This window comes from Acinonyx jubatus, chromosome X, assembly GCF_027475565.1.
Source record: "Acinonyx jubatus isolate Ajub_Pintada_27869175 chromosome X, VMU_Ajub_asm_v1.0, whole genome shotgun sequence".
In the NCBI taxonomy this organism is placed as follows: domain Eukaryota; kingdom Metazoa; phylum Chordata; class Mammalia; order Carnivora; family Felidae; genus Acinonyx; species Acinonyx jubatus.
The window spans coordinates 3840632-3850896 of record NC_069389.1 but is presented as its reverse complement, the minus strand read 5'-3'; the positions used below and the strand labels follow the sequence as shown (position 1 = coordinate 3850896).

At 43.6% G+C, this 10265-nt stretch overlaps 1 long non-coding RNA gene across 1 annotated transcript in view; it reads left to right on the top strand.

Moving 5' to 3' along the window:
- Positions 1-3767: 3767 nt before the first annotated feature.
- LOC128311545 (uncharacterized) overlaps positions 3768-10265 on the top strand; it is a 93500-nt gene continuing 87002 nt past the window's right edge. The window contains exons 1-2 of the long non-coding RNA XR_008289995.1: positions 3768-6241; positions 9564-9699. This is a non-coding gene — a long non-coding RNA (uncharacterized LOC128311545). The remainder of the gene's footprint in view (positions 6242-9563; positions 9700-10265) is intronic.

The following is a 10265-nucleotide window of genomic DNA, read 5'->3' as shown; positions in this document are numbered from 1 at the left end:
AGCCAGAGAGCTAGCGGGGGTGGGTCAGAGAGAGAGAAGGAGACACAGAATCCGAAGCAGGCTCCAGGCTCTGAGCTGTCAGCACAGAGCCCGACGCGAGGCTCAAACTCACCAGCCGTAAAATCATGACCTGAGCCAAAGTCGCACGCTTAACTGACTGAACAACCCAAGAGCCCCTCAAATTAGAATTATTAAAATTATTTGAATTACCAGCAACAAGTCTTTATTTAAAACTGTTTAAGGGATGCCTGACTGGCTCATTTGGAAGAGCATGCAACTGTTGATCTTGAGGTTGTGAGTTCAAGCCCCATGTTGGGTATCGAGATTACTTGAATGAACCTTAAAAAAAATGTTTAAACCTACTAGCTGATTGCTAGTAGGTTTCAGCCAACAGTTCACTGATTTTATTTAGCATCTGGTAAGGTTGAAGGTAAGTGTAAGTGTTGACATCTTAACCAACAGATGTCACTTACCCATGTAGAAGATCTTAACTGCATTCGGAACTGTGGCAAGAAGGATCCAAATCATCCTGCTCTGTTCCATAGGCCACACTTTGTGTGTTCCGAGGGACCTGATGCAATTAATTGGATGGAAACGTGGGAGAATTGTTTGAGAGCAAAAAGTGTTTTTTTGATCTCCATGGAAACCATGTTGTGCTCTATTATGATCAATGAATGTCAAACACTGGGAAACTGAGAAAGGGGTAAATGATTTTAAATGCTTGTTGTTACCAGAGACCCTGAGGCCATGTGACTGCACAGAAAGTCACCGTCAAGACTCACAGTGTGTTTCATAAACTCAAACGGGCAAGGATGGCCAACATTTCAATTGGTCCCAGCTGATGCCCGTGGCTGTCAAGGTGTCCGTTGAAATCCAGCGCCTGGACTGAACATCCCATACACTCAGATGGTAGGCGTTGAAATCCAGCGCCTAGACTGAACATCCCATACACTCAGATGGTAGGCGTTGAAATCCAGCGCCTAGACTGAACATCCCATACACTCAGATGGTAGGCGTTGAAATCCAGCGCCTAGACTGAACATCCTATACACTCAGATTGTAGGCGTACAACCCACAGCTTACAAAGCACCATATGCGTTTTCTTCGTCTCCAAACTCTGGACAGTTGTTCTCATTTTACAGGTGAGAAGACTGAGGATCGGGAAGGTGACATGTTTTATTCAAGTTCACACAGTAGTAGATGCCTGAGCAGGGGTGTTAGTCTAATGACTCATTATCTTTCTGCACTAAAACAACCTTCTGGCTGAGTTGATTTGCTCATACTCTCTGTAGTTCGTAGCGCATTCTGCACAGAGAACTCACACAAACATATGGTCTTTTTTGTGACTCAGGGAAGAGTGTCTTATCTTTTACTTATACATATATACTTGAAAGATCTCATTGAGGGCAGGAAAGGCCCCCGTATCCCCATCATCCTGCCTCTTTGACCTTCTAATGGTAAGTGAAAGCTCTCCTTTACTCGCATCAAATGATGTCAAGACCACAGTCTAAATCCAGCCACATGCAAAGCATGTTCTATCTGCTGCCTTAGAAAATCTGCTTTTGAAGACAGAGCCTCAGCAACTCATCTGTCCATTCATCTAACAGATATTTATTCAACAGCCACTGTGCTCAAAACACACAGCAGAGTCAATACACAAGTTCCGCGCTTGGCCTCAAGAGTCTGATGAAGAACGCAGTCATACATGGCTCTTAGCAAATGGTATTATTTGGGATCTGGAAAGCATAACCAAGGATACTGACAAAAAAAACAATGGGGAAAGATGCCTTTACCAACAAACTCTACTGAATTCAAAAAAGTTCAAGTGCAGCTGAGTTGTTTGTAAATTACTAAAGTCTGTATCGTGAATCTTAGGAACCATTACATGATCAGTCAAATGGCAATGGAGGGACAGAGATATTAAATAAATCCTTTGTGGGAAGTTCATCAGTCTCTCAGATTCAGATACCAATTTTCCCCTCTTTCGAGCTATAACATGAATGCACCAACTTTTCCATGGAAATAGAGTGAGTCTCTCAAGTGAAATCTTAAATACTCAAGTGGGTTTTAAAAGGGCTAACCATCGAATTTGCAAGTTGAGACCTGTGAATGAAAGATAACTTAATGAACCCATGAAAAAATTTAAAATTTCAACAAAAATTCCTGAGAAAACTTGTAATAGCACAAAATGAAAAGGGTTTGTAAATGCCCAGGGGTAAATTACAGAAGTCTGTAACATTTCCTTCAAGTTACGAAATATTTTAAGATACGTGCTTGCCTGCTAGGAATTTACCCAAGGGATACAGGAGTACTGATGCATAGGGGCCCTTGTACCCCAATGTTTATAGCAGCACTCTCAACAATAGCCAAATTATGGAAAGAGCCTAAATGTCCATCAACTGACGAATGGATAAAGAAATTGTGGTTTATATACACAGTGGAATACTACGTGGCAATGAGAAAGAACGAAATATGGCCCTTTGTAGCAACGTGGATGGAACTGGAGAGTGTTATGCTAAGTGAAATAAGTCATACAGAGAAAGAGAGATACCATATGTTTTCACTCTTAATGTGGATCCTGACAAACTTAACAGGAACCCATGGGGGAGGGGAAGGAAAAAAAAAAAAGAGGTTAGAGTGGAAGAGAGCCAAAGCATAAGAGACTCTTAAAAACTGAGAACTAACTGAGGGTTGATGGGGGGGTGGGAGGGAGGGGAGGGTGGGTGATGGGTATTGAGGAGGGCACCTTTTGGGATGAGTACTGGGTGTTGTATGGAAACCAATTTGACAATAAACTTCATATATTGAAAAAAAAAAGATACGTGCTTGTAATAGCTTCTTTATCAAGGCAAAATTTTTACTGCCCACACCTTCAGAATGAAAAGACACCCAAGTGTTAACCTGGACTCAGCCTCTCTTCTTCAATATGAAAAATTATACCATCATGTAGAAACTAAAATCGTAATTTATGTCCTATTATAGTAGAAACTTTACTGTTGCTATATCTAGGAAATTCCTGATACGAGTAACCCCTCAAAAGAGTTATTACAGGTGGAGGACATTTTTAAGACTGTGTTATGCCAACATGTGGGGTTTTTTAATAGCTTTACTGGGGCATAATCAATATACGAACAATCCACGTCATTCAAACGACGAGTACCTGATAAGTTGGTCTGTCCCTGCTTTTATAATACTTGTGGTAATGCGTATTGTCCACATATTCTGTACTGCTTGGAGTCTTTCACATGCATGACTATATTCTTGCAAGGATGAACAAGACATTGTTTGCTTTAAGTCTATTTGTCCACATATGAATCCTATGCATCTCCTCAAATACACTAAACAAACAATTTACATATTCAGTGGATCCAAAGGCACAGTGCAAAGGTGGAAATTTATTGAGTGATTGGAGAAGCTTTACAAGTCAACACTTTGAATTGTTCAACACAAGCTGACTGATGTTTCTCCAGAAAATGCAATGCTGGGTTCTAGGCATTCTCCATGATAAGTGAGCATTTTGTGCAAAATAAATTTGCTTTCCTCATACTGGAAGCCTCTGAGGCTTGCCCACTGGTTTCGAATTATAGAAAAACCAGGAGGGGTGTCCAGCTGACTTCAGCTCAGCTCATGATCTTATGGTTCGTGAGTTGGAACCCTACATCAGGCCCACTGCCGTCTGCCTGGACCCTGCTCTGAATCCTCTGTCCTGCTTTCTCTCTGCACCTCTCCTGCTCACGCTTTCCCAAGTAAACATTGTTTTAAAAAAGAAAGAGAAAGAAAAACATGCAAAAATAGTGAATTTCAGCTTCTATCAACGTGTCAGAAAAAGCACTGAAAAACAGAACAGAAAAGCACTCCTGATTCTCCACTTAACCGCTAAGAGAGTGAGCCTGTTTGTTTGGGAAACAAAGGGTAAATGGTTTAAAATCCACGGTCTCCGAGAAAGGGTAATTTGTGAGGACAGTTAAGAAGGCAGGGGATTCAGGTATTCTGCAGGGTTCTTAATACACTCCTCGCAAGACGTACTTCTCTACGCTGGACCAAGGTGAGCAGAAACACAGCTCATTGTCCGTCCCTGCCACACTCCCAGAGCCATTCCTGACTTTCTGTTTGGGTTCTTATGAACACAGAAACAAAGAGACATTCCTTAACTTGCTTCCATAGCCCCTGCAAAGAGAAAAGTCTTTTTGCCAAAAATCTCCTGCAGGTAACTGAGAGGGCTTCGCCCTCCCTCCCCCTTTACGCCCCCACGCACCTCTGCACATGCCACACCAGCCCACCTACAAGGGCCCCCGGTAAGTCACCTGACGCACTTTTACTTCCACCCATGATTTCTGAATGGCAGACTGCTATCTCCCACAGAAGGCGTCCGTGGAGAATCAGTCTCGTGGATTTTCAGAATGAGATGTTTCCGTTGCGTAATTTCAAGCTTGGCCAGCTCTGAGCATCATTCTGTCAGGTGAATATGAGCTGGAGGAAGGAACACATGTGGACTCATTATAGGCTAAGGGAAGTGAAAAGGATTTTCTCTTTCAGAGTTTATCCAGCTGGATTTATAGTTGATCCAATAATTGCTTTAATAGCGGCGCACGATTCAGAGCACATCTGCAAACATCTCTGTACCTTTAATAGTTCCCTGGAACTCTGCACTTACAAGTCCCCCGGGGTATAATCACAAGGGCTCACGAGGTGGGCAGATGGGGGACGCTGGGGACTTTCGTGATCACGAGTGAGCCAGCAAAGTGTTGGCATCGCGGTGAATGCTCTGTTGGTGGAATATTTGGTTTAAATGACATTAAACACCAGGTCGAAGGGTGTGTTTTGCAGGGAGTGCGTTTTCAACGGTCCAGCCCGTTAATGTCCTTGGCCGCTATCTCCAGGGTGAACTATCCTCTGACCAGCATTTCTGATGTCTTCTCTGGATTACTATTCCTACAGTGTTAGTGGGTACTTGTTATGGATGCGCTGGGTTGTGACCCTGCCCACCTCCAGATTCACAGGTTGAAGTTCTAACTCCAAGGACCTTGGTTGGAGGTAGGACCTTTAAAGAGGTGATGAAAGTAAAATCAGGTCATTACGGTGGACCCTGATCCCACCTGACCACGGCCTTATAAGAAGAGGGGATGAACACACAGACACGCACAGAGGGACGACCACGTGAGGACGCAGGGCGAACGTGGCATCTGCACGCTGAGGAGAGAGGCCTCAGGAGGAACCAGCCTCAGCCCCACCTGGATCTCACACTCCCAGCCTCCAGGACCAAATTGTGGGAAATTTTTTATCTTTATTTATTTTTGAGAGAGAGCCAGAGACAGAGCGTGAGCAGGGGAGGAGCAGAGAGAGAGGCAGACACAGAATCTGCAACAGGCTCCAGGCTGTGAGCTGTCAGCACAGAGCCCAACACGGGGCTTGAACTCACCAACCGTGAGATCATGACCTGAGCCGAAGTAGGATGCTTAACCGACTGAGCCACCCAGGCGCCCCTTCATGTTAACATTTTGAACAGCACTGTGTACTGTGAATCCACAAGAAATAATTATCATATGCAATGTTTTCCCAACTTCTCTGGCCATAGATCCTTTTAACTCAGATAATTCTGAGAAACCTTCATTCTGATAAATATCCTTTTGGAAACATTGCCCTGCACCAAGGTCCTCTAATTAATACAAATATCCATTTATCCCCAAATACCCTCTGTTTGCATAGCACATTTTTCTAGCATCCCATTTAGTTTTGCTGTGTGGAATTAACAACCAGGAAGAGTGCTCTGAAAAGAGGTCCTGTCCTGATTCTCTTCCTAGATACATCTTCCAACATAAATGAAAGAAACAAGTGCCTGTAAGCATACAATAATAGCAAAAGCAGCACCCCATATTGGTATAGTAGTGGGAAGTTTACCATGCTTTAATAAATATTCCTCGATCCCCAAAATTCTGTGGAAGAAGGCAGAACTTACTTACCTTCTTTCTTCTTTTTCTTTCTTCTCTCTTTCTTTCCTTCTTTCCTTTTCTTTCTCTTTCTTTCTCTCTCTCTCTCCTTCCCTTCCCTTCCCTCTTCCTCCCTTCCTCCCTTCCCTTTTCTTTCTTTCAACAGAGAAAAAGACACAGAAAACATGCAACAATTTTACACAGCTTCGTTTGGTATTTAAGGCCATGACTTTGGAACCCATTCCAGCGACCTAGAATACTCTGCCTAGGAAAATCCATGAACCCATCTGAATCTCAATTTCTTCATCTGTTCGGTGAGAGAATATCCCGGACACAGTTTTGCCTCTCAGGGTCCAATTGAGACTTAAGTGAGCTTGATAAAAGTGAACAAGTAACACAGAGCCTGGTGTCGCAAATACTCAGCAAGCACTGCGTGTTGGGTTTATCCAGTTTACGTTGACCCAGGAAGGAGTGGTAGACATGGCTCCCAAATGGTGTCTTCTGATATTCCACCTCTTCCATCTCCTGTGTTTTTCCACTGCATGCAAATCACTTTTTCGAGACTGGCTGATACGAACTGATTGCCCAGGGCTTAATCAGGGATGAGCGAACTGATAAAACTATTTTTATCCTACAAAGAAAGATCAGCACAGCAGAATTCAAATCAGCAAAACTGTGCAATTCCCCCCACCACCTTCATGAAGAAACTTAGAACCTCAAAAACCTTTCCTCTGAAAGAGTGATGCCCACCAGTTGTCCTGGAGACACCAGTGAAATGCATTAAAGGTGTCTTAGCGAAAATTACCCGATCAACACAGAAAACACAGTTTATACTTAGCATGGTAGATTCCCCACATCTGCTTTGGGACCCTCAAAATCTAGCATTCAAATAAAGTGCGGTTCCTAAGTTTGTCTGATGGTTCGTTTGGGGCATGCATGTTTGGGTCTTGGGTAAGAGTTTCTTCTATCTTACATCTGTGCTGCCTGGGTTCATTTTCGTGGCTCCATGGTCACTTTTCGTCTTCAATGATGCATGCCTGTACATTACAAATGTGCTCCTTCTTGCCAAATTTTAAACTTAAGATCTTTCATGATGTCAAGTCATGTTCCAGAGCAAATATATATCGACAGTAGCCGCAAACCAACCGAGCAGCTAACAAACCACAGCCTTATTCCAGCAGTTCAAGCCACAACCAACATTTCACATGTCAGGTTTTTTTTTTTTTAATGTTTATTTATTTTTGAGAGACAGAGAGCATGAGCGGGGGAAGGGCAGAGAGAGAGACACACACACACACACACAGAATCCGAAGCAGGCTCCAGGCTCTGAGCTGTCAGCACAGAGCCAGAGGTGGGGCTTGAACTCAGAACCAGTGAGATCATGACCTGAGCTGAAGTCAGACGCTTAACCGACTGAGCCACCTGGTGCCCCTCACACACCAGTGTAAGACAGAGGGCGTCGACCACCCAAGGCACAGCATGAAGTTGGTCTGCATGGGGTTTTGTTGTATTCTTCACTCAAACATTTTATTTTGAAATAATCATAAATTCACATGCAGTTACAAAAAAGAGTAGAGAGAGGTTTTGTGTGCGTTGCATCCATTTTTTCCTTAATGTAACTGCTACTTTTTTATTTTTCTTTCTTCCACGTTTATTGATTCATGTAAAGGTAGTGATGATGGGGTGCCTGGGTGGCTCAGTTGGTTAAGCGTCCAGCTCTTGCTTTTGGCTCAGGTCATGATCTCACGGTTCGCGAGTTCAAGCCCCGCATTGGGCTCTGTGGTGATGGTGCAGAGCCTGCTTGTGATAGTCTATCTCCCTCTCTCTCTGCCCCTTCCCTTCCCACTTCCTCTCTCTCTTTCAACTAAATAAACTTGAAAAATAAAAAATAAAGATAGCAATGATGAGCACATTACACATTGTTAATAACAGTATTATAATGAAATTAGTACTGCCATTGTGGAGCCCCTCAACTCTTGATGATGATGACGATGATGATGATGTATTTTGAGAGAGAGAGAGAGTGTGTGACCAGGGGAGGGACAGAGAGAGAGGGAGGCAGAGAATCCCAAACAGGCTCCCCCAGGTTAGCATGCAGAGCTCAACGCGGGGCTCAATCTCATGAACTGTGAGACCATGACCTGAACCGAAATCAAGAGTCAGACGCTTAACCGACCAAGCCACCCAGGCACCTCCCCCAAACTGTCGTAAAGTGTCAGTTTATTCCACAGTATGAAGGAGCAAATGAAAAACAAGATTTGGAAAGTAAATTTTATTTGACCTGACTTATAATGCCTAAGTTTGACAAAAAGTTACAAAATTTGTTAAAAATCTTAGAAGTGTTTTCAATTTTGATGGCTTTGTTTCCTTGGTTTATTGCTTATTGCCTTTGCCTACAATATAAAGGGATGTTTTTTACTTTCTAGATAGTAGAGATTCTATGTCTAACCAGAATAATTTCCTGTACTTTATGTAGACTTTATTATATTCTTGACTATATAAGAAAGAAAGAAAAAGACAGAGGTTTTCCTTTCCTCACTTTTAAATGAACTAAGATTCTTCATAATTGTGCTACTGTCCTTTTTATTATTGTAGAATGTTTCATTGATGCTAACCACTGTCTTTTAAAATGTGATTTATTGAGCATCTAAAGTTGGTTAGATGTTGATTTTAGAATTTGATGTCTTGTTTTTCTTAAAAACTGGGAGGTTCAACAATAGAGGACCTATATTTTTGCAGGCAGACGGGTTGTGGTTCTCTGTGATTCCCGATCAAATACACATGGAGATTTGTCAGATTTTCTGCACAAGGTGTTCATGTTTCTATGAGATCATTAGCCTCAGGCAGATTGCTCAGTGGAGGGGTCATGGACTCCCCAGCTCCTTGCTCCTGTTCTTTCCCTCCCCAAATTCTGGGACTGCACATCTGTGCTCGTCCCATTGACTTTTGCACACCCGGCATCGTCTTCATGTCTGTCGTACCCTCTGACTGCAGCGGCATACGAGAATGAGACTCCAGGCTCCAGGTTACCTTGAGATAATTTAGAACAAAACTAATTTGGCCATATATCTGAGAAGTAGAAAGATCTGTAAAGCCTGTTGGAAGAGGCTTCTAGTCCTGGCAAAAGTAAAAGCAGATCCTGAAGTCAAACGTGGGAGATGGGACGCCTGGGTGACTCAGTCGGTTAAGTGTCTGACTTTGGCTCAGGTCATGATCTCACGGTTCGTGGGTTCGAGCCCCACGTCGGGCTCTGTGCTGACGGCTCGGAGCCCGGAGCCTGCTTCTGATTCTGTGCCTCCCTCTCTCTCTGCCCCTCCCCCACTCATGCTCTGTCTCTGTGTCAAAAATAAACATTAAAAAAATTTCTTTTTCCAAAAAAGTAGGAGAAAATGATGAAGGCATCATGGCTTATGCAATCAATCAGAAGCCAGTAGGAATAATCCTTAGGGACAAAGACAGAATGGCACAGCAGAGAAAAAGTCCTGGTTTTGTGTCATCGACAAACATGAGAAAGTGAAGGAAGATCATTGAAGGTTTTTTGGAACTCCCAGTATATAGACCAGATCTATAGACCAGATCCGTGTGTGTGGGCGTCCACCTGGGCTCAGGTTGGTCTATGTTCTGTTCATTCCACAGGTTGTGGACTCTTCAGGACCTGCTCAGTAACACAAACAGTGTTCCCGCAGCCAGTTTGCAGCTACACATACTGAGGCTGTCTCTACAGAAGTTCCCGAAAGGAGTCCAGACAGACGAGCGCTAACCTGCCTCAATGGTAAGCAAACATGGATGAAATTAGCATGGCTTGGGTGTGGGCTAAGATAGAATATTTGTCATCATGAGGGACATGGCTGCCTGGGTGTCCTGTTTCAGGATTGACTCCTGTTCTTTTCTGATGGAGATGACATTGGGCACAGCAAGCTTACGTTTCCCTGGGTCACTGTGCGTTGTTCAATCACACGTGTACAACCAGCCAACTCATTGAGAGCCTTCCCCAGTGTGTCCCTGTTTCGAATGGCTCAGGACACCCTTTTTCAGTCCCTAAGGCTGGGGGAACTCATGCCTGTCACCTGGAATCAGCAAAACTCTAGTTTTTATATATGTCCGCATGTATCGGGGACATTTCCCTATTGCGTTTCCTTCCTTTGGCTATATCAGTATCCCATCTCAGGGAACTGCCTGCCTCACCTATGCTGGGCCCGCTGTGCTATCTAGCAGGGACGCATTTGTGTGTGTGGGATTTTCTGGCACCACAGAGAAGTTCTTTGTGTAACGCAGTTAGACTGCTCTCATTCACAGTTACTCATAGTCTTGGGTGCTGCTGTTGAGGGGTGCGTGCTG